Source organism: Pinus tabuliformis, chromosome 5_2, assembly GCF_031772625.1.
Source record: "Pinus tabuliformis cultivar Carrire ecotype Pingquan chromosome 5_2, CPIR1, whole genome shotgun sequence".
Classification (NCBI taxonomy): Eukaryota; Viridiplantae; Streptophyta; class Pinopsida; order Pinales; family Pinaceae; genus Pinus; species Pinus tabuliformis.
Genome location: NC_142306.1, coordinates 373,799,499 through 373,824,495, shown reverse-complemented (window position 1 = coordinate 373,824,495; position 24,997 = coordinate 373,799,499). Strand labels below are relative to the sequence as shown.

The 24,997-nt window shown below is 36.0% G+C and overlaps 1 pseudogene; it reads right to left on the bottom strand.

Moving 5' to 3' along the window:
• Window positions 1–362: 362 nt before the first annotated feature.
• LOC149159010 (uncharacterized) overlaps window positions 363–24,997 on the bottom strand; it is a 50,755-nt pseudogene continuing 26,120 nt past the window's right edge.

Here is a 24,997-nt window from a genome sequence, read left to right as displayed (position 1 = left end):
TCCCAAGACTTCAAGTTGTGTAGATTCACCAACTGAAACTTGTGAAATGTTGCTATGAGATGTAGAGGGAAGGAATTCTTGACAAGGATTCATATGGTGTGAAGCTCCTAAATCAAGTATCCAATTTTCTATACATTTATGTACAACTTGGGTTGATAGAGCATGTCCCTTGCCTACTGAAATATTTTGCTTCTTCATGGCCTCTTCTAAGGCATTCAAGTTTATCCAACATCTTGCTTAATTATGTCCCAGTTTTCAACAAAAAGTGGAAATTTCATATGTTTTGGTCTCTTTTCCTATTTTTTGTTTTTCTTTGAGGAGGATTCTTCGTTCTTAGAAACTAGAGGAGAAGACTTAGTATTCTACTTAGGCTTAGAGGGAGACTCATGGGCTTGTGAAATTTTTTTCTTTGGTTGAAATCGAGCTTTGTGCTTACCTTTAGAGTTATGAGCCACCAAAGCTTGATTTGAAGAACTAGATAGAAAATCTAGTCGCTTGAGCTTAGATTGTTCTCTTAGGAGACAATCACAAAATATCTCAAAGCTAGGCATTTAAAATTTGTCACCAAGGGCATCCCTTGATGCATAGAAGGTAGATGCAAAAACCTGAAAAGGACCCTTTAATTTTGACAAAATCAAGAAAATACATTCAACATCTTTTTTCTCCTTGCCACATGCTTTTAATTGAGACAAAAAAGACCTTAATTGAGCCATATACTCTTCAATAGAGGCATGCTCATCAGGTACTAGGGCTGATAATTTAGTTTCCAATTCTAATGCATGGAACTCATTGATACCTCCAAATACAGAAGCTAGTTTTTCCCAACTTTCTTTGGGAGTCTCACATTCTTCAAGATGAAATAATAGGTTTTATGAAACATGAAACCCAATCAACGCCATTGCTTCAACCAGTTTGTTCTTGTAGGCAAAGTTTTCAACTTGTTTTGTAAAATTCAGTTGATTTTCACTTAATGTTTGATTGCAACAATTGTTGCATTTTTCCTTTCCAGGTATGATAATTGTCTGTAGTAACTAACTTTATTGTCCTTAACTCTACCATAATATAAAAATTCAAAATTTACAACTACTGCAAAATGCCAAAAAATTTGCCCAAACTTCATTTTACGCCAATAAAAAAAAATGCCAAGAAATGGAAATAATATTTTCCCAAGTCAATAATTTTTTCCCAAGTGTTCTTTTCCAACAAAATCCAAAGAATAATTTTAATGAAGCCCAGAGCAATTTAAACCTTTTTTTTTTTAACTTTTACCCATACGCTTTCCTCCTCCTTTAAAATTTGTGGGAAAACTTTCTCCTTTTTTGAAAGCTAAAACAACACATTCATAAATTCTTTTCTTCGTTTCTAAATGACCTTTCTCTTTTTTAAAAAGATCAGGGGAAAAATAAAAAATGGGCAAATTAATTATGGAAAATTCTGTCAAATATGAATGGAGCCTTTGAGAACTTACAGTAAATTCGTAGATTCGTTGAACAAAGCCTCAACAACTTCCACACTCTTTTCTAGCAACTTCAAGGAATGAACAATAAATTTCAAACCCTAATAGATCTAGATCCAAAACTAGATCTTAAAAACCTTAAAATAGATCTCAGAAAAGATGATAAGGGAGCTCGCGGTATAGATTTGATACCATGAAAGAGTATTAAAATACCCAAGGTTTAGATTGAAAAGATAAACAATCCTTCTACCAAGAGATAACAAGATGAAGAATGAAGAGAAACACGCTTCATTGCTTGAGAAAATGAGCTATACATGAGCCTAATTTATAGGAACAATAGAAGCTTCTAACTATAGCTATAAGATACGACTGATGATTCCATAGACAAGGATAAAACTGACAACACAACTAATAAGATCGCTACGTAAGCTTACAAGTTTAAATATTTATTGGAACTCTAACACTTACCTATATAAAAGTTAATGTTAAGAGTATATGTTTCTTTTAAAGGAATATTTGTTTTTTTAGGAAGTAAGTTAAGATATGACAATTGATTTTTCTCATTTCACATTATAAGCTCTTGAATAAATGAAAAATTGGGGTACAACACCCCTTGATGATTTCTCATCAATTCCTTGATAAATTTAGTATAGTTATCAGTAGTTGTGTGTGATTGCATGTTGGAATTAATGTATGGTGGAGAGCAATGTTTCCTAGTTTAGATAGGATGTTAGGTTCTTACTTGTGTTTTTGTAAAAAATAAAGCTATTGTCTCTTTCCTATTAAATGAAGGAAACTAGATGCTGATTCCAAAAGGGTGCCATGACTAGAAGAGGAGTCGGGAAGAGTAGGGCTACTAGAGGACACAACATAGCGCCACCAAAGCAACCAACTTTTGTCATGCCACCCGATGATGGGGAATACATCGCAATACAAGATCATATTCCTACCAGAGAAGTATTAAACTTAAGGAGGTCATTCAAGCATATGTATGAGGCATTAATGAACTATTTGGAATGGGCACATGTAAGACTTGTCATGCAAAATGAAGCACCCCAAAACACCGCAAGAAATTATGTACGTTGAGATTTGTAAAAGTTAAAATTTCCAGATTTTTTGGGGTCCACAGATGGTCAAACTGCAGAGGCATGGTTAGAAAACATGGGTATGTGCTTTACCCTGAGATATTACACCTCAAACCTGAAGGCCAAGATGGGTATATTTTATCTAAAGAGAAACATACTACTTTTGTGGAAGACATTATTACCCCAGTTGGGGATGTTTATCTCAAAAGTAACTTGGGAATTATTTGAATAAAATTTTAGAGAATGCTACATGTCAGAGGAGTTCCTTAAAAGACAATTGAATAAATTCAATGCACTAAAGTAGGGGAGTCACTTAGTGCTAGATTCTGAGGCTCTTTTCATGGAACTACTTCACTATGCCCCTCACTTAAACACAAAGAAGCCCAGATTGAACAAATTTTTGTATGGGTTAAACCTTAACATCCAGACCAAGGTTAGGATCTTAATGCCTCACACCTTGCATGACGCAGTGTAGTGGGAGATCATCACAGAGGAGGAGATCATGAACATCAGACCTAGTAGGACAATAAAGCATGTAGGATCAAGAATGTCCAGTGGAAACAATATGGAACACAAATTTTTTTGAAGGGGGCCGCTGCTCAATCATCAAACACTGTTAATAGGGAATCAAAGAACACCATATAAGTGTCCAACTCAACAACCTCACAGGGTACCTCAGCAGACTTGTCAACCACAACAACATTGTACTATGTGACAATGCCAAGCCACACCACCTCAACACCAATCCCAAGAGACTAGCTCTTATGAGCAGAGTTCCAGGCTAACTCGCAGTTCAGCTAACAGTAGGAGCCAAGCTCCTAAGAGGGGGTGTTGAACTTGTGGGGTTCCACAGTATGAGAGGGATTTGCCTCAAAATACAGGTAATACCAACTAAACTCAAATGGCAGCTACGGTGGGGGATCTGGGGAAAGCTCATCACATCCATGCAGTGGTGAACAATTATCAGGTCGAACACCAGTCCATTGTGTTGGAAACACGAGGTAATATTGATGGTATGAGATTTTTCATTTTAGTAGATCTAGGAGCTACTAATTATTTTATTTCTCTAACCGCATTATCAAATATTTAACATGAAGCAATTGCGCAACATGATTTTAGAAATGTAGAAATGGCATGTGGTATGAAAATAAATCTAGGAAGGATGGTAAGGGATTGTGAGGTGGATCTTAGAGTATGTAAGACTAAAGTATATTTGTACTCTACGATCTTAGGAGTCTTTGATATGGTCATAGGAATGGACTGGTTGGAATGACATGAGGCAATTCTACACTACAAAGACAATATATTGCACTTCACAGACGATGACAACCAAAGAAAATCCATGAGGGGAAGAACTGAGGGGTGTACCTAAGGTTCATCTCCTTAATGCAGATGATGAAATATATATGAAAGGGATCTCAAATGTTCATGATGGTGGCTCTAAATGATAAGGGTGATTCTAAAAACCTAAATAAACATGTAATTATTGCTAAATTTAAGGATGTATTTCCTGAAGAACTACCTAGGAAACCACCTAAAATGGAAATTGATTTCACCATCGACCTTAAACCAGGAAATGAGCCTATCGCAAATGCACCCTTTCATATGTCAAATCCAAAGCTAATGGGATTACAAATCCAATTAAATGAATAATTGGACTTGGGATTCATACGACCCAACTTATCTCCATGGGGAGCCCCTATAATTTTTGTTAAGAAGAAGGATGGGTCTTAGCGATTGTGCATTGATGGTAACGATAAAAAATCATTATCCTCTACAAAGGATAGATGACTTGTTTTATCAAATGAGGGGAGAAATTATGTTTTCAAAGATCGATATGAGGTTAGGATATCATCAGTTGGGAATCAAGGAAGATGATATCCTGAAGACTACCTTTAAGAAAAGATTTGGGTATTATGAATTTGTAGGTTTACCCTTTGGATTGACAAATTCCTTAGGTGTTTTCACGAGTTTAATGAATGGAATATTTCAGGATTACTTAGACAAGTTTTTACAAGTCTTTATCGATGACATTTTTATCTACTCAAATACCATAAGAGCATCACAAACACTTGAGGCTAGTTCTAAAATATCTTAGAGAGAACTAATTGTATGGGAAGTTGTCAAAGTGTTCCTTTTACCAATCCAAGATACATTATCTTGGGAAATATCAATAGGGAGACTATCATAGTGGACCTAGTGAAGATCAAGGCCATCATGGAATGGAAAACACTAAAAATTTTCATGAAATATGAAGTATGATGGGAATGGCAGGGTCTTATCATAAATTTGTCGAAGGATTTTCAAAGATAACAAGGCCCATTACGAAGCTCCAAAGAAAGAACAAGAATTCCATTTGGACTGAAAAATGTGAAGAGGTATTCCAAAGCTTAAAGGTATTATTAACAATGATGCAAATTTTGAAGGTACAAGATATGGAACAAGAATTTTTGGTTTTCATTGATGCCTCCAAGGAAGGGTTAGGTTGTGTATTTGATCTGAAATGATCATATGTTAAACTGAAGTAGAATTGATTAATTCCATCAGTGAATCGAATGTTAACTTAAAGTGATTTAACCGTGAGAACTAATCGAAAAGGAATGAATTGACGATAGAATTGAAACATAAGTAAGATGTAAACAGAATTGAAAATCATCAAAAACATAAAGATACCAGACAACAATATTGATTACGGAATTTGTCCCTGATGGACTACGTCTTTGGGTCCGCTTTCAAGATGGGCATCCGCTTTATGAGGATTGAATCTGAGGTGGTCAATTACACGGAAAATTAACTAGGCTGATTGTGCACATACGGAAATTTTGGTCATTGTCACAAGAAATCTCTTTGAATTAGCTTTCCAATGCCTATCACGGTTCCCAATTCTGACTCCCGATGCTCCCGTTACACTTAAAAAAAATCAGCCTATATCCTCCAGAATCTGCATACAAACCTCTAAAACCACTCTGATCCATTTTACATGAGAAAAATAATGTTCTTATAAGGCTGCAGGTAATTCAAAGCATCACAAGCCAAGATTGGCATGAATGTATTTGATTTGGTTTGGTCTTATGACCTAGAGACACCTTAGGTAATGGTTACAAAATGGTTGCATTAAAATAGCACCAAAACTGCAATGAAAACCCACTTTTAGACTTTAGATAAATTAATCCACTGGCAGTTAGGTTAACTGCGTGAAGGTGCTAACAGCTCATGTGAGGAGGTGACTGAGCTCACAGTTTGAATGTCGACAGTTTTGATCACTGTTGGCCATGGCGGTTGACAGTTGGCTAACTCGGCGCTCACATGTCGCGGTTTCCTACCTGACCGCAACTGCCACCAAACGACGCAGATATACCCCTAACTGTCTAGTCATTGGAACTGTGTTCACATGTTGAGTTTATCTCCCAACGCGGTTACGGTTAGCTACGTTAACTTTGTGGTTCTGAAGACCCGATGGTTATACTTTGTCTACTCACATGCCTTGTTGTTGTGGTCCCGATGCGGTTAACTCCTGCGGTTAGGGACTTCGGTTTATGTGTTGTTTTGTTTTAATATGGTTTATAATGTTACATATGTTTTGTAATTTTTTATGGTTCGAGAGGTCTTTAGACTTAGGATTTAATGTTTGCATTAGGTTTTAGGTATGGGTTAGGGTTATGATATTTTAATACATGATGTATTAGGTTTTATGACTTAGGTTAAGGTCAATGTGTTAGGTGTATTAGGTTTTAGATGTTTAGATTTAAAACAACCCATTTTCAACAATTTTCACTATGTGACATAACACCACATGACGATACCTAAATCCTTTTCGATAACCAACCCTGGCGGAACTAACAATGAAGACGTCGAAAACCAAACCCTGGCAGAAATGATGACAAAACACATGTCGACAACCAGGTACAAACCCATATCCTTCGAATATAATGAAAACCATATCAACCATTGACATTACCAGACAACCATAACATCACTATCGAAGCTAAAGATATCAGACACTGAATGCTGACGACGAAATTGGCGAAGTTGATAAAGATCAAGACCTCATCGACCATGATCATTTGACGATCACTTCGATGTCGAACCACAGAAGACTCCGCTCATGGTGGACTGACAAGATTCTCCTGGATCAGTATTGATGTAAGAAGGAAGAGTAATAACATATGCATCAAGAGAACTTATAACCCAAAAAGAGAACTACGCAACCCATAATATAGAAATGGAAACAATTGTTTACGCCCTAAAAATTTGGAGACACTACCTTCTAGGAAGGAAGTTTGAACTTAGGACTGACCATTGTGGGCTACAACACATATTCACTCAAGACCACTTAAAAGCAAGACAAAGCTGGTGGTTTGAGATAATCAATGAATATGATTTTGATATTACTTACATAAAGAGAATGGTAAATAGGGTGGTTGATGCTTTAAGTAGGATACCTCGGATATTTTTGGTGATTACCTTAAAGATGAACTTGAGGGAGAAGTTGCTTGACTTACAATTTGAGGACACCTAGTACTAGGAGGTTAGCAAGAGTTTGAGGGAAGAAAAAATGATGATCCCAAAGTATGAAGGATACTTCCTTGATAGTGATGGACTACTACAATTTTAGGGGACAATATATGTGCCACCAAATGAAGATATACATTAATTAATCTTGAGCTAAGCACATCGAGCAATATACATGGCACACCCGAATGTTAGAAGATGGGTGCAGACATGAAACCACTCTTCTTTTGGAAAGGGATGAAGAAGGACCATTAGAGAATTTTTCAGGTCTAAAATGGGTCTTAGAAAAAAATTTACAACCAAAATTAACTTTATAAAAACCAATAGGATTCAAGATGATGATGTCAACCATGGGAGATGATTCACCATTTTTAGAGTAAAAAAGTAAAAGGATTAAAAAATAATAAAAAAACTACCTTTTAAACTTGTATTTTCAATTTATCTCCCTACCATTTTACTAAAATTTTAAGTGGCAGCACTTGTTGGATGCAAAATTTAATTCCCTATCCAAGGAGTACCCATGTTGCATACTTGCGATGGACTTTGCTACACGAAAAATTAGAAACACATGAAAGATGTGATTGCAATCACATATTTCATGTATTTATCATTTTTCATTCAGAAAGGTCCATCGAAAGTATGAAACATGGGTACTCCTTGGATGGGGAATTAAATTCCGCATCCAACAAGTGCTCCTACTTGAAATTTGAGTAAAAATGTAGGGAGATAAGTTGAAAATATGAGTTGAAAAATTAGTTTTTTTCTTTTTTCCCTCTAAAATTTGATGATGCAGTCTAATATTATTTTATTATTTCCACTATATTTTATAACATTCCTTAGGAGGCCCATTTTAGACTATAAAATTTCTCTAATGATTGTAAACTTTGTAGCGAGATGCTTAGAATGTCAGCGAGTAAAAGATGAATACAACTTCCAATAGGGTTACTGCAACCCCATGAGGTATTAGAATCTAAATGGGAAGTTATGTCAATGGATTTCATTGTGGGACTACCAATGACCACAAGAAGACACGATACCATATTTGTAGTGGTATACATGTTGACCAAGAGTTCCCATTTTATACCAATTAAGACTACATATAAGGCATCAGAGATAGCCAGGGTTTTTATTGATGAGATTGTGAGATTACTTGGAGTGCTAAGGAAGATCATATCAGATAGGGGAGAAGTACTTACAAGAAGGTTTTGGATGAGTTTCCAAGATGCATTGGGAACCCAATTGAACTTCAAAACCACTTATCACCTTGAGATAGATGGTTAAACAAAGGGGAATAATCAAATCCGCGAGGACATGCTATGAATGTATGTGATGGACCAACAAAAATGATGGGATTTTTTTTTTACCACTAGTATAATTTTCTTACAATGGCAGTTATTAGATTTCCATCATGGCACCATTTGAGTTCTTGTATGGGATACCTTGTAGAACACCTCTTAGTTGGGACTGTCTAGAGGACCGAGTATCAATAGGACCAGAAGTGGTGCAAGAGATGGAAGAACAAATGCCTGTGATTAGGGGGAGGCTAAAAGAAGCATAAGATTGACAAAGGAGCTATGTTTATGCTCATCAGATAGATCAAAGTTATGAAGTGGGAGATAGGGTGTTTTTGAGAGTAAGGCCCTAAAAGAGCTCAATAAGATTTGGAAAGGGAGCAAAATTGTCTCCACAATTTGTGAGACCTTTTAAAAGCTTAGAAAGCAAAGGGTTGGTGGAATATAAGATAGTTTTACCTCCATCACTAGCATGAATGCATGATGTGTTCCATGTTTCTATTTTGTATCATTATATTCCTGATCCTTCGCATGTTATTGACTTGGTTCATTTGCAAGTTTCAAATGAGGGCATAGTGATGGTCGAACCGATTCACATATTGGACCAACGAACTATAGTGGGACAATTATAGTCCAATTTCAGCCACTTGGGAGGACATCGAGGAGATGCGTCACCATTTTCCTTACCTATTCTAAGGAGTTCAGGACGAAGTCTATTATTAAGACGGGGTGTATGTAGTGCCCCGCTTTAGTTGACTAACCTTGATATGCCATTAACATTGATTTATATTTAAGGCGACACATTATTCTTTGAGCACCTCAGGTTGAGGATCTGGACACTTGACTCTACTATTAGTGGATGTGATGGATATGTTTATTTCCTAGTCGGTGTTATGATGAATATAGCTTTGATGGATATGTATGATTTCTACTAATGTTATGATGATGATAGCTTTGATGGATATGTTTTCCACTGATGTTATGATGATTATAGTTGTTGAATTTAGGCTTATGTGATCCATATAAATCTTTTGAGAAGATTTTTTGGCGAAAATCACACCATAATTCATTTGTCGATGCATTTCAAACCAACAAGTGTGGTTCATAGTTAGGACAAGTTGAAGAACCAAATCATGGTTGGAGGATAAATAGAGAGATCAAATCATCCAACGGCTACATTTGACCAGGAAACGACTACATTAGACTAGGTAATAGGACGGGACCAAGAGATAGGGAAAGGGAAATATAATAAGTTAATTAATTAATTAGTTAATATTATTATATTTATTTATTTTGTGATTAAATGTAATTGCTTGTATTAACTAAATTGAGAGTAAACTAAGAACTAATTAACTAACTTATGATGATGATAGTTGTCATGGATGTGTTCATTATATTAGCTACTTACATTATTTATGGATCATGATGATCAACGATGTTGATGAATATGTCATATTGATGATTTAACATATGTTATTATGTCAATGAATAACACTGTGAAACATTTTTACTGATGATTATCGAGTATCATAGGAAACCACCATATGCACTCGCATGTGATGAGTCGATGACATTTGGTTTGATGGAATTGAATATTTTTTCTTTGAAATTTTAAAGTTTAGTTTGAATCTTACTACAAATTCTAATAACATGTTAGTGGTTGCAAGAACGGGTTAGTTTTTTGGCCAAATTACTCACACAAGGGTGATGGAGTTGTACAAATAGATGGAACTGCATGGGAGGGGTGGATAAAGTCCCTGATTTCACCCACTATCACTCCCACCAATACTTGGGCTAGCAGGGTAGAAACACCTTCGCCTTGGAGATCATGATGTCATGGGGGCAAGTGCCAAATTGGGTTACTCATGAGGATTTTACTGTGGCTGGCACATCAAGGTGGATTCCTTGATCCCCAACACCATTAATCTCACTATAGAGGGAAACATGAGTGATGATAGCGGTCTTTGTCATTGCACCTATATTTTCCCCTCACAGTCACAGGATGCTTGAAGGGAAAGAAACATGGCACCCTTGGAACTTCAAGGGAAGTTCCTTAAGGGCAAGACCAACTTGGCACTCTTGGCATCAAGAATAAATTGTTAGACATGGCACCCTTGAAACTTCAAAAGAAATTTATTGAAGGGCATGACTGACTTGGCACCCTTGGCATACAAAAAAACTACTAAATATAATCAAGATATGAAAATCCTACTAATTCACATTAGGTGGTAAATGAGGTTAGAACCAAGGAAATTAAATCAAGGATAAAAATGTTGGCATTATGACTCAGGTTTGACGCTATGGCACAAGTGTTGTCCTTGATGGCAACTCACTCTGGTGACAAATCACAGTTCAGGCTCTCAAAATAATAGAAAATGAGAAACTCGCAGGTGCGCCTAACAAAAGCCGCGAACCAGCAGGTGCTCCGAATAGGAGGTGCGGACATACCAGCAGGTTATCCGAACAAAAGTTGCGGGCGTCAAGTTCACACACTTTCATGCAGAGCAACGCGCACACGTGGGAAATTTTATGGTTGATCCATGGTATTTAATCTGACGTTTTTGATCCTATGGTTTTGGTCCGTGTTATTGCATCTAAAATATTGAACCCAGGTTTTGGGTCCCTAGTATTGGATCTATATGGTTTTGGACCATGGTTTAAGTAAGGCCTTGTCTATAAAAGGGAAAGGAGATCAATTGGCTAGACACTTATGTGTTGAATATCTTAAGGAGAGCAAGATCTGAAATTCTGGTGATCGGTTGGTGAGTGATAGCTGGATCTAAATCAAGGAGAAACCTGAGAATTATAAGGCGGATCTACTGATGGGTCGAGATCCCCTTGGCGCATGATCAGATCTGTAAATCTGATAGTCTGGGGTATACTTGAAGTCTGAAAAACTATCTATACCCGCAGGACCGTAGGTGTGACACAGTGCAGGTGCAGAGAACCGCATGGAAGACAAGGAGAAAGTGCGGAGATTCGCAGGTCTATCAAGGAAAAGGTGCAGAGGTTCATAGGTTTTACGCACCGTAGGTGCGAAGCTCGCAGGACTGACATAGTGTGGGCACGAAGACCCGCAGATTAGACACAAAGAAGCCGTGGATGTGCGCAGGTTTATATTGGTGAAGTTGCGGACTTTTCTTGAAATCTGTTTTAACTGCTTCTTTTTGTTACTGCTGTGTTTTGGGTTTTGAATTGGTGTCTAGTTACTAGTACTATGTTCTGAGAAGTTGTTGATTCCGTAGTTGCACAAGGAAGTTGATTAATTGCAGATCTATTTGATGTTTGATTGATATTCATGGATCCAGTCTGAAAATTCATGAAACGTGGTCCTTGAGAGAAAAGAGAAGGTTGTAGCCTTCTGCAAGTTGAAGCCTGCGTGCTGGTATAAGACTGCACCAGTACAGAAGCATTGTAAAAAGAAGTTTCTAATTGAAAGAAGATAGAGACATATTGCAGCAGGTGGTTTTCACCCACATTGGGTTTCCACCTTATATCTTGTGTTCTTTGGTGTGATTGGTTGCTCTATTTTTCTTGTTCTTGCTTACTGTTATATGGTTCTCACACTCAGATTAATAATCCACATCTGAAGAATATATTAAATTATAATTCTGGAAGGTATATACAAGTTTCTTTAGTCAAAACTGCAAATATTTGTATAAATTGAAAAGAGTTTGATAATACTGATTCACCCCCCCCCCTCCCCCCCTCTCAGTATTATTTCCAACAAAAATTTGGGTAAGGGGAAAATAGGAAGAAATGAAATTATCGTAACTTGAGAACTCTACCTTACCCATGTTGGAAAATATTAGGTAGATAATGTACATAAATAATTTAATAGGTAAAGGGGAGAAGAGCGACATAAAGTTAATTATAAAGATTAATCCTAAAATAGTTAAACTTCGTTAAGAAAAGAGGGTGGTGAATTAAAATAAATATTAAAAAAATTAAATTAGAGAAATTTAAACAACCTCCATGTGGCAAGATCCAACATAAGCGTATCCATCTAAGAGGCAAGCTGAGTTAAATTAGAAGGTAGTTAGGGGAACAAATATGAAACTAAGTCAATTGGCGTCAATAATGAACATAAATTAAGGAGTAGAAAATGGGGATTAAGAGACAGCTAGGAGAAGAGTTAGGGAGTCTTATTGGGGCGAGGAAAAAATATTATTTTTGAATTAAAATTTAAGTAAATAATTTTGGAGAGACTTTGTGAGAGGGTGACACATGGGTGGGTGAATAATCAAAATTTTGATTAATAAAAATAATTAGCTATGCATGAATTTCCAAGTGTCACCTATGAAACCCTCTATAATAGAAGGGGAAAAGCATGGGAGAGGGACTTTTTGTTTACCCTATTGTTGGATGGATGAGATTATGTCAATCTGAGTGGCTACAAGCTACAGTGAGTTTGGTGAGGTAGAGTTCTTTAGAGAGGAGACTCTTAAGCCAAGGAGTGCTCACCTTTATCAATTAGCACACTTCCTCTATTGTACAATCCATTTCTTCTTGGGGTTCCACGAGCAAGAAGAGTACCCAAGGAGTAGGCTAAGAGGTCAACTTATGGGTTACTACATTTGGTCAAAGCACATCAACATTCACACTTATAGTCAGATGAGAGCAAAGGAGTGTAAGTAGTGGCAAGGCCATGAAGATCGAATCTCCACTTCATGATGAATGGTACAAGTTGTATTCATGAGGTTGTATTACATGATTTTGTTGTATATGTAGTTACCAGAATGTGAAAATATATTATATGTGGAATGTATTGTAAATTATGAACACTTATGCATTATGCATTGTATTATGTGATCGTGGTATGGATTTCATTGGTAATGTTTAGTAAATTGAAAATATTTATTTGCTTATGGTTGTATCACAAATTAATTTCATTATTTATAGTTTTTTTAAAGTTAGTGTCATAGGGAAGATCACTACATCCTCTTTGGCCCAGAATACGACTAAATTTTGTTTCTGTATTTGGACTTTTCGAGTTAGATTATTTTTCAAGTGGCGACTCCACTTGATTAATTTTCTGCAGGAGTTTCTACTAGGAGTAATCCAAGTAGCTTGGTTAGCCCCACTCTTTATCCTGAAAAGCTTTTATGATTGAGATTAAACAGGGTCACTTCTCATAGACTTCTTGCTAGTCTTGGGTAGGAGGCTATTTCTAATATCCATTTTCTTTTTCAAGGTCAAGTTGAGAAAGAGATCATGGATGACTTGTTTTCTCCTTGTAACTGTGCTAACATTAATGGTTATTAGAATTCTATATGGATAAATCCATCGATAAGTTTCCTTCATTCCAAGGTAGAAATGCCATTAGTGCCAAAACTCACGTTAGGAACTTCATCCTTCGTGTGACAAAGTGGTGTAATAATGCTAACCATGAGGATGTTAAGATGAGACTTTTTTTCCTCTCTTTAGATGAGGACGCTCTTGATTGGTTCACAAAGTTTCTTACTAACACTTTTAATTCTTTGAGGTCTATCATTAATGCCTTTAACGAGAAGTATGGAGACAACAGAGAAGAAAGGAATTTTCTCCATGCTATTAGCCATATTAAAAAGAATGAGAATGGGACAGTGGAAGAATTTAGTAAGAGATTTAATGATATTGTGAAGAGTTTTCCTCAAGATATTAAGCCTCCAAAAAAGTCTCTTTTGATTTATTATGTTGATGCATATGGAGATGATACTTCTTATGAGCTAAGGTGCATTGAGCCTTGTTGGGATAATTTATTAACACAAATTAACACAAATATTTCATTATCAATCCAGGTTTATAAAACTTGGAGGCATGTCCGCAATGTATGGATATCAGATGTAGTCAAGCTTAGAAGATAAAATATGAAGAACTAAGGAAGTTCATATTACAAATATAAATCTAATCAAATAATTTCTAATTCACTTCTGCAATATATGTAAGATGAAGTGGCTCTTAACTTAAGAGATCCATTTCTGTCTTTCTTCTACAATATTACTTTATGAATAGAAATAAAAAACCAGTAATTGACAACAGCTTAAGATGCATAAATAAACAATGAAAGAGGCTCCTAACTTAGGAGATCTTTGATATTCCTCATCACAAATTCATTCATCATTATGCTATTGCTAGAAAGCTGGAATTGCATAAAATTGCTTGAAAACAAGAAAGATGAACTCTAATTTTTATCCATTAATTCAATAGAAGGAGGGTTCAACTTGAACACTGTATTGTCCCTTCATATCAAAATGATAAATAAACTAAGATTCATCAACAAACATAAATAATCACACATAAATTCAAGTAAGAAAATCTAAAGCAAAACAAGTAAACAAATCTGAAACAAGTAGTTCATGAAAATCAAGCTAGTCTAATAATGAAGTGTACTTAGCTTGAAGTGGGGGCCCTCCACCCTTTCCTTGCACACTGTAAGAGGTTATCAACTACTGCAACTTCAGTCAATCATCCACACCATTGAACAACAAAATGGAAGTAGAATAGGTTCTTAAAATTAACTTCAAATATTCAAATGTCTCCACATAAAGTATACAAATTCTACATGCATAAGCCTTCAAAGTTTTGGCTTAAATAGAAGATCATGAAACAAACTGATCTAAAGTATCTCTAACAACTATATCTATCCATATACACTATCCAAGTCGAATTCATCCAACCTATCACTAAAAATATGGAAAATCCTATGAAATTATAAAACTACCCTATTTTCTAGGGATTTTCTGAGTGACTGGTCATGGTTGACTAGCTTTGACCGGGCTTGATTTAGCTTGCTTTGACCGAACCAACAGTCATAGTTCCTAAGTTTTCCATAAATGTATCCAACTCGTGCCCTGGTGTCCTACAAATATGACATCCATATAGCTATTGCAGGAATTTTTGATTCTGTCCAAAAATTGCACTTGAAATTCAATTTTCATAAAAACTTTTAGAAATTGCAAAATTAAAATTAAATACCTGAATATGCATAAAATATATCAAAATGAGGTGGATGTGATGGAATCTGGATGGAAAATATAAGAATTAAGTATGTTTTCTTAAGCAAAACTAGACCAAAAATGAGGGCTAACATCTCCCCCTTGCTAATTCACAAGCATGTCCTCATGCTTGCTTCTTCCTCTTGGATCTCCTGACCTTTGTTGTGGATCCTATGCTTGACCCTGATGCTTCCTGTTGTGCTGCCTCTAATAGATAATCTATCTCCATACTGTGTTCTTCCTTGTAAACAGTAGCTTTGACCTTCTGTTTCTCATATTTGTTTTTCCACATGTTTTTCTCTTTAAGCCACTTGAGTGCCTGTTTGCAAAGTATATCATTATTTCTCTTTAGTTTGCTTACCTCCTCACTTAATTTTTCATTCTCCCTTACTAACTTTACATTATTTTTCTTGCATGTTTTATTTTCTTTCTTCAAGTGCTTTTCCAGGATCTTGTTTATTTCTAGTTGATCTGTCAATTCTTTGATTTTGCTCAAGTGCAACTCTTTTTCTAGTTCATGTATATCTTTTGCAAATGATGTGGCTTCCACATTATCAAAATATGAGTCTTTTTCTAAAGCTTCTTTCTCTAATCTCTCAATTATGTCTTCTACCTATTTCTCTATAGAAAATGTTTCTACAATCTGTACTTCTTGGTCCTTGTTGCTTGTTTCTATTGGTCTCTTTCTCCTATGTCTCCTAGGAGTGGATATGAAAGATGTTTCGTTTTCAACCATAACAGTGTTGTTTTACTTCTTAGACCTGGTTCTTGGATAAAGTGGTGAATTCGTGATGCCCCTGGTTTCCTGATCTATTTTGTATTTTTCTTCTATTATCTGTTCTTCATACTAGTTTTGGACTAAAAACTCTTTCCAAATTATACCCTGAGTTTTTACTTGATGCTCTACAAGAATTTTTATTAGTCCCTCATGATAAACTTGAGATTCTCTTGGTTTTTTCTCAGTTCTCACTGACTCTATCATCTTGATGAGATTTCGAGAGAAGAAATATGGAAATTTTATTTTGAATTCTCCCTTAATGTGTTGGAGCATCCTGACATGATACAAGCGTGCCACACTATGACCTCTATCACATGTGAAGAATTTTTGAATAATCAAAACTAGCTCTCCCCATGGTTCATTGAACCACTCCCTAAGTATGGTCTTAGTTCTGTCAAGGCTCCCTTCCTGTTTTTCTCTAAGAAGAAAGTCCATGCTTTTTCCTTGAAGTGTAGGCCTTTATCATAGTTTTCTCCAGTCAATGGAAGATTTAATGCTTGGGAGATGTATTCTGGAGTCAATGGAATGATTAAGTTTTCTACCATTATTTTATCCTAGGTATAGGTGTTCACAAACTCCCTGGTTATACTCTCACTGTGACCATTAAACCTTTGAAGAAAACTTATAAGCCCTGCTTGATATAATTTTTCTATTGTTTCCTTCTTCCACTGTTCAATCTGAAATTTTGGTTCTATTTTGGTGGTCATGTTTTCTGAAAACCAATTGATATACCCTTCTATTGTCATTAACCTCATTTTTTAAAATGAAAATAACAATCATTCATTCATAGCAGGGATTACCTTTCTCCTAATACTCTTTGGAAATAATAAAGTCAGGCTTGTTTTTAATCTTTGTCTTCACTACAACAATAAATCACTATTATTTTCAAAACATTACCCTTTTGTAAATGAAAAACAAAAACTAACATCATGCTTATACTCTGATACAAAAAAAAACCATTCTTGGTTATGTTCTTCTTTAACCAAAACTCTGCTCTATCCATATAAATGAAGTGCATATCATTCATTGTATTCTCTGTTTATAAGAAAAGAAATGGAAAATCGAAACCCTGTTTGGATTTTAAAAAAAAAATTATATAAAAAAAAAATCATACCATAGCTTTCTCCTTTCGATTTTCATTTTTCTAATAACTTTCCTATGGTTATCAAACTCATTTATATGTCAAATTGAATCCATTCTCTCATTCACTGTTTGTACAATTAAGGCCACTGTTTGTGAAATCAACCCATTGTTTGTGCAATCATACCATAAATAATTCATTGTGTATTCAACAAAATCACAACAAACTACAAGTTTAACACTCTGTTTCGTTAAACAATTTGGCGAAAACATGTGTTTATGCAACTAGAATTCAACTTAACATTCTGTCTCATCAACCAATCCTTGGTGGAAACATGTGTTTATGTAATCAAAACTACAACTAAACACTATGTTTCATCACTCAATTCTCGGTGAAAACATGTGTTTATGTAATCAAAACTACAACTAAACAATCTTTTTCATCACTCAATCCTTGGTGAAAACATGTGTTTATGTAACCAAAACTACAACATAACACTCTGTTTCATTACTCAACTTGGCGATAGAATTTACTTATGTAATCGAACTTTAACTATCATTTTGTTTCATCAATCAATCTCGGCGATTTCATGAGTAAATGTGGAGGATCCGAGTTGATTTACCTGTTTGCACCAGAATGTCATGATTCTCTCTATGTCATGGCTCAATCAACTTGCATTTCATAATGTTTGCCACTGTTAAACTTCATTCCAAAAACTTTAATTCTTGACTGATGGCAAAGACAACGTTTAACAAATAGTAAACGGTGGTTGGAGCGCTTCTTATATCTTGGAGTCTGTTAGTTTCAGTCTTTCCAGCCTTCCTCCAGTGATCAAATATGCTCTTACAAAGTGATTTTGAAGTGTCAAGGTCAAATTTTGTCATTTCAGTGAGTCTTCAAGCAAAATTTGGTCACTAGGCATTAGGTCTAGGGTTTGCTTTCACACTTTTCAAAGTTGTCCAAATGTCAGTCCATTTCATCATTCAGCTGAGCCTATCATCATTCAGAGGGTTTCTATCATCATATTAGGTTCCATTGGGTCATGTTACACCTTATTCATGCTTCAGTTGTGCCTAGGCAAGGTCATTTCCCTCTCCTAGGGTTTTGAAGGCAATTTCTCTTGGATGGTCAAATCACCGACAAAACTTGTTTCCTGATGTTCATACACCTTCCCCTATCCTTAAAGTATCTTATCAAACACTTCCCATCCCTTAGATCCGCCAAATTCCTCATTTTTGCACAAACCCTAGTTTCTAGCTACAACTTGGCAATTTTCTAGGTTGGGCCTGTGTTTTGCCCTTTTGGACCCCTTCCCCTCACTCAATCTCTGAGATTCCACTTTCCCCTGCTTCCTAACATCTCTCCCTACTTCCAAAAATTTCCCCAAGAATTTAGAAGCCCCCTATTCCCTTCATTTCGCTCCATTTCGACAAAATTCCTTGTTTCACACATCGGGACAAGTCGCACTCAAATGATGTTCCAGAGCAATAAAAGATGAATTTTGGAAAACTGAGAGAGGTTTTTGTCCACAACATGCGAAGGAAGAAAAACCTCCTTCACTTTTTGCACAGGTGTCATGGTTTTAAATAAATGTCAAAAATACCGGCGAGAACGAAGGTGCTCCAAGGACGGTTGGCCAAAGCACAAAAACGAAGGAAAACGCCCGATATACTCCAAATTTTGGCCAAAGCCCCTTTGACTGAGCATGGTACTTGATTGGGGACTCCCAGCCCAAATTTCAAGAAATTTGGAGAAAATGTTGTCATTTGTGAATTTTTTATGCCAAACACAGGTTTTCTCCATTAACGGGTCTCACCCCCCGCGCGACCCTTCATCATGGCAACTCCATTTGAAAAAAACTCAGCATTTCCAGATTTTTCATGCAAATTTACACATGCTCATGGATGGACTTGAGATTTGGTGAAGTTTTGGGCCTCCAGAAAGTCAAAAAAACTAGCAAAAAATGACTTTCTGCCACTTTTTTGAATTGCAGAAAGCAGTCTTGGGAGATTTGATTTTTGACAGGGCAAATGAACTCCAAATTCAAAAATTCTAGTTGGGTTGGAAAGTAGACTCACAGACCTTTCCAACAAGCCTACTCTTGCCCAATTTGGACACCTGAAAGTGCCCCAAAAGTGGCTCCAAAGGCGCGCGACCCGTCAGGCAGGGGCGCGCGACCCGTCAGGCAGATTTTTCCAAAATGCACTGTACAGCTCAGAAAAACGCAGTTTGACCCAGTTTGACTTTTTGGGGTGAATTATGATTCTCTTTGATGTAATTATTGTACTTTTAAGACACTTTTACTCTTATGTAACACTTCTAGAAGATTCATTCATGAAAAGGGTAAATATTAAATGAATGAATTGGTTTCCTAGCTTATAGAGGCAAGTTGTTTTGACTGCCTAGTTTGTAGTGCTTAGTTTAGAAGTGGTTGAAACAGCTCCTAGGATAGTGAGCTCGACCCATGGAGGCAGGGAAAGAGGTTAGATCATCTATATTATGTACTTTCTTGCTCATTTTCATGGTTGGACTCTTGAGGGAGAAGCTATCATTGTATTATTCACTGTATCTCTGCAATTTTTGGCTAAGGAAGACCAGGGTTTTGCAGTCCTCTTTGGGATTCTTGTGGACTCATGTGTTGATGGTGTGTTTCCCAATGTTCTTGTAAGCTTGTTATGTGATTCATTTTCTTTCTTTTACTTCTGCACATTAAACAAATGAAGTGTTAAAGTAAGAATTCATGCTTGCCATGCTCTGCTTTTAAGTTTGTTTAATTTCAATGTTTTCTTCTGTCTAAAGAGAATTCAAAGTGATTGTTTGCTCTCTTTAGCTCCTCATCTTTCATTCCTGACCATTCACTTCAGTTAAAGGCATCAACGCTGTCTCCTACCTCGCCCCAAGGAACCCCCTGCAGAAACTGTGTCCAATCCCCGCACCCAAAATTGCCATCCCCTCAATTTGCCACCAAAAACCCAAAAAACCCCAAATAAAACTTTTTGATCAGTTTACTAGCCTAATATCAGTGTTACCTTATTGGTCATCTCATCTATTGAAGATTTTACGAGATAGACCGGAGAGAGCCTTCTCCTGCCCCGTAGGGCTAGCTACGAGGCTAAATGGTTTGATGTTGCCTTGAGGTTTACCTTTCTCAGCCTGAGGTGAAATTTCAAGCGTTAACAGAGTCAAACTTGTGTTTCATTTATAAATCCCGAGATTTCCTCATAAAATATCTATTTCATTTATTGAGAGAAATCAAGTTTTGGTCTTACCTTCTTACTCATGAGATCTTCTTTAGTTAACTCCATTTTCTTTGCTAGTTTTCTCGGCTTATCCCTCAATCTATTCCGCTTTTTCTTCTTATCGCTCTGATTTCCCACTACTATATCTCTTGCCTTTCCTCTCTCAATTTGATTTCCTCTGTTTTCGCGTTTTCTCTATCAAACCATTCACCTCAGGCTCTCGACTGCGTGCTAATATCTTATGCAACACTTCATCGTTCTCCCTGAGCCCACAAATGGCTATGATGGTGGAGAGAAATTGATTTTTACAGCGTTCTGTGTGTAAAAATGGCGGAGGTGTATTGTATGAGCTCGGGTTGAATGCAAAACTCACTGTGTTGTTTTTGTTGAAACGTTCACTGCTATATTTTCAAATTTGGTTGATCGTTCCTACATGATGCGTCCTCTGACTGCTTCCCTTCATGGTTGTCCTTCATTTCTTCGTGGCCATCTTGCATAGCTACCCATAGTACTTACCTCCACGTCTCGGCTTTTATTACTTTACCTTTGACTACTGTATTACTCATTTCACCGTATAGTCTGCCTACCATACATTTCATTTCCACTGGCTCGTATTGTTATTCATTTCATTATGGTGCATTGTGATTTGATCGCCGCTTTGAATTTCATTATAGTTTTATTGCATGGCTTATATTTTTTATTGCATGGCCTTATCCCCGTCAATTGTCATCATACCTCCTCTTCATATCCATTTCCCATGCCTTATTCCCCCGAAACATTTCATAATGTTTGTTTGCATTACATAGTCATCACATGATTTGCATTATGATAACCTTTTCACTTAATAGCATCATTTCTATGCGCTTTAATTATAACATGTTGAAATAAAGTATTTCGATTTCCTTCACTTTGTATTATTTCATAATGTGCATATTTCAATATATGTATGTTAATTTTAAAATGACCATGTTTAGGTCATATTTAAAATTAATTTCATGGTACTAATCTTGTGTATGGTTTTGTAGGTTCTAGGGTTTCAACTATTGGACCCTTGCTTTTAATCCATTTGCTTTTCAAAAGAAAAATACTTAGGGTTATGAAATATGAAATGAATATGGAATATGTAAATGCAATATGGAATATGAATATAGAATATGAAATGAATATTTGGAGTATGCTTATGGAATTAAATGTACAATAATTGGTATGAATATATAAATAGGATAGTATGATGAATAGAATAATGAGCTTAGTGAAATGAATATGTAGGTAAAATATGTATGTAAGGTACTAACTTAATCTTAAAAATCTCTAAAAAAAATTTAAAAAATTTGAAATTTCAAGAGCAAAACTTTTTACTCACTGTACTTTACTCCCTGATAGTATTTGATGATGTCTTCTGGTCATATATCTTTGATGGATCGTCTAGGATAGATTGAAATGTAGCCTTTATTTCTGCTTCATGTTCTTGCATTCATCATTGATTCGGGATCATTGAATATTAATGTCGTTCAGGTCCCTTCTGCAATTGGTACTTGATGATTCAGGTCCCTACTGTCATGTATATTTTTATGCAGTATTTGTAATATGATACATGTTTTTTTTTAACATTTCAGGCCCCTTCTACACAATGTTTCTAATAATTTTTCAGGTCCCTTCTGCGATACAATTCCAGTTCCTTCTTCAATTCAGCTGCTCAAACTTTCAACTACTCAACTGAGTTTCTTTTGCAACTTCCCCCTTTCTTATCTAAATAATTGTCCTCAAGTCTTGTATTGTTTTTTAGGTTCATTCTGCCTAATGTCCATATCTGACAAGTACTAGGGCATGCTCATAAGGTACTAGGGCTAGTAATTTAGTTTCTGATTCTAATGCATGGAACTCATTGATACCTCCAAAAACAGAAGCTAGTTTTTCCCAAATTTCTTTGGGAGGCTCACATTCTTCAAGATGAAATAATAGGTTTTCTGAAACATGCAACCCAATCAGCCCCATTACTTCAACCAGTTTGTTCTTGTAGGCAAAATTTTCAATTTCTTTTGTAAAATTCAGTTGATTTTCACTTAATGTTTTCCACAACCCCTTAGATTGCAACAATTGTTGCATTTTTCTTTTCCAGGTATGATAATTGTATGGAGTAACTAACTTTATTGTCCTTAACTCTACCATAATATAAAAACTCAAAATGTACAACTATTGCAGAATGCCAAAAAAATTGCCCAAACTTTTTTTTATGCCAGTAAAAAAAATGCCAAGAAATGGCAATAATATTTTCCCAGATTCTCCTTTTTACCCAAGTCAATAATTCTTTCCCAAGTATTCTTTTCCCAACAAAATCCAAAAAATAATTTTAATGAAGCCCAAAGAAATTTAAACCTTTAAAAAAAAAATACCCATACGCTTTCTTCATCCTTTAAAACTTGTGGGAAAACTTTCTCCTTTTTTGAAAACCAAAACAACACATTCATAAATTCCTTTCTCCGTTTCTAAATACCCTTTCTCTTTTTAAAAGGATCACGGGAAAAATTAAAAAATGGGCAAATTAATTATGGAAAATTCTGTCAAATATGAATGGAGCCTTTGAGAACTTACAGTAAATTCATAAATTCGTTGAACAAAGCCTCAACAACTTCCACACTCTTCTCTAGCAGCTTCAAGGACTGAACAACAAACTTCAAACCCCAATAGATCTAGATCCAAAACTAGATCTTAAAAACTTTAAAATAGATCTCAAAAAAGATGAGAAGGGAGCTCGCAGTATAGCTCTGATACCATGAAAGAGTATTAAAATACCCAAGGATCAAATTGCAAAGCTAAACAATCCTTCTACCAAGAGATCACAAGATGAAGAATGAAGAGAAACATACTTCATTGCTTGAGAAAATGAGCTATACATGAGCCTAATTTATAGGAACAATAGAGGCTTCTAACGATAGCTATAAGATACAACTGATGATTCCATAGATAAGGATAAGACTGACAACGCAACTAATAAGATCGCTACGTAAGCTTACAAGTTTCAATATTTATTGGAACTCTAACACTTACCTATATAAAAGTGAATGTTAGGAGTATATGTTTCTTTTAAAGGAATATTTGTTTTTTTAGGAAGTAAGTTAAGATATGACAATTGATTTTTCTCATTTCACGTTATAAGCCCTTGAATAAATGAAAATTTGGGGTACAACACCCCATGATGATTTCTCATCAATTCTTCATAAATTTAGTATAGTTATAAGTAGGTGTGTCTGATTGCATGTTGGAATTAATGTATGGTGGAGAGCAATGTTTCCCAGTTTAGATAGGATTTTAGGTTCTTGCTTGTGTTTTTGTAAAAATTAAAGCTATTGTCTCTTTCCTATTAAATGAAGGAAACTTGATGCTAATTCCAAAAGGGTGCCATGACTAGAAGAGGAGTCAGGAAGAGTAGGGCTACTAGAGCACAAAACATAGTGCCACCAAAGCAACCAACTCCTGTCATGTCACCCGATGATGGGGAATACATTGCAACACAAGATCATATTCCTACCAGAGAAGTATTAAACTTAAGGAGGTCATTCAAGCATATGTCTGAGGCATTAATGAACTATTTGGAATGGGCGCATGCAAGACTTGTCATACAAAATGAAGCACCCCAAAACACCGCAAGAAATTATGTACGTTGTGTTAGCGCTTGAATTTGGCCTCATGCTGAAAAAGACAAAATCCAAGGCAACATCAAACCACTTAGCCTCGTAGCTAGCCCTACGGGGCAGGAGAGGGCTCTCTCCGGGTCTATCTTGGAAAAAGGTCTTCAAAGGGCGGAGATGACCAATAAAGAACACTGATTTTAGGCTAGTAAACTGATTGAGAAGGTTTGATTTCAGATTTTTAGGGTTTTGGTGGAAAACAGGGGAAGAGCAATTTTGGTGCGGGGATGGGACACAGCTTTTGCAGAGGTCTTTTTGGGGCAAGGTAGGAGATTGTCTTGATGCCTTTGATTTAAATGAATGGATAGGAATGACCGGTGAGGAGCTAAAGAGAGCAATAAACTTTCGAGAGTTCTCTTTAGACAGAGGAAAACATAGATATTAAGCAAACTTAAAGGCAGAGCATATAAATTATGAATTCTACCTTAACACTTCATTTACTTAATGTGCAGAAAAGAAAAGTGGGAAAATGATACACATAACACACTTACGAGTACATGAGAGAAGCACACCATCAACACAAATAACCACAAGAATCCCAAATAGTGCTGCAAAACCCTGGTCTTTCCTTTGCCAAAATTGCAGAGATACAAAGTGTAATACAATAGAAGCTTATCCCTCAAGAGTCCAACCATGAAAATGACTAAGAAAATACATAATATAGGCAAGCTAACACATTCCCTTGCCTCTAGGGGTCGAGCTCATCATCCTAGGAGCTGTTTCAACCAATTCTAAACTGAGCACTAAAATCTAGGCAGTCAAAACAACTTGCCTCTATAAGCTAGGAAACCAATTCATTCATTAAATTTTTGACTTTTTATGAATGAATCTTCTAGAAGAGATAAATAAGTTCCATGACATCATAAAATTACATCAATTACATCGAGG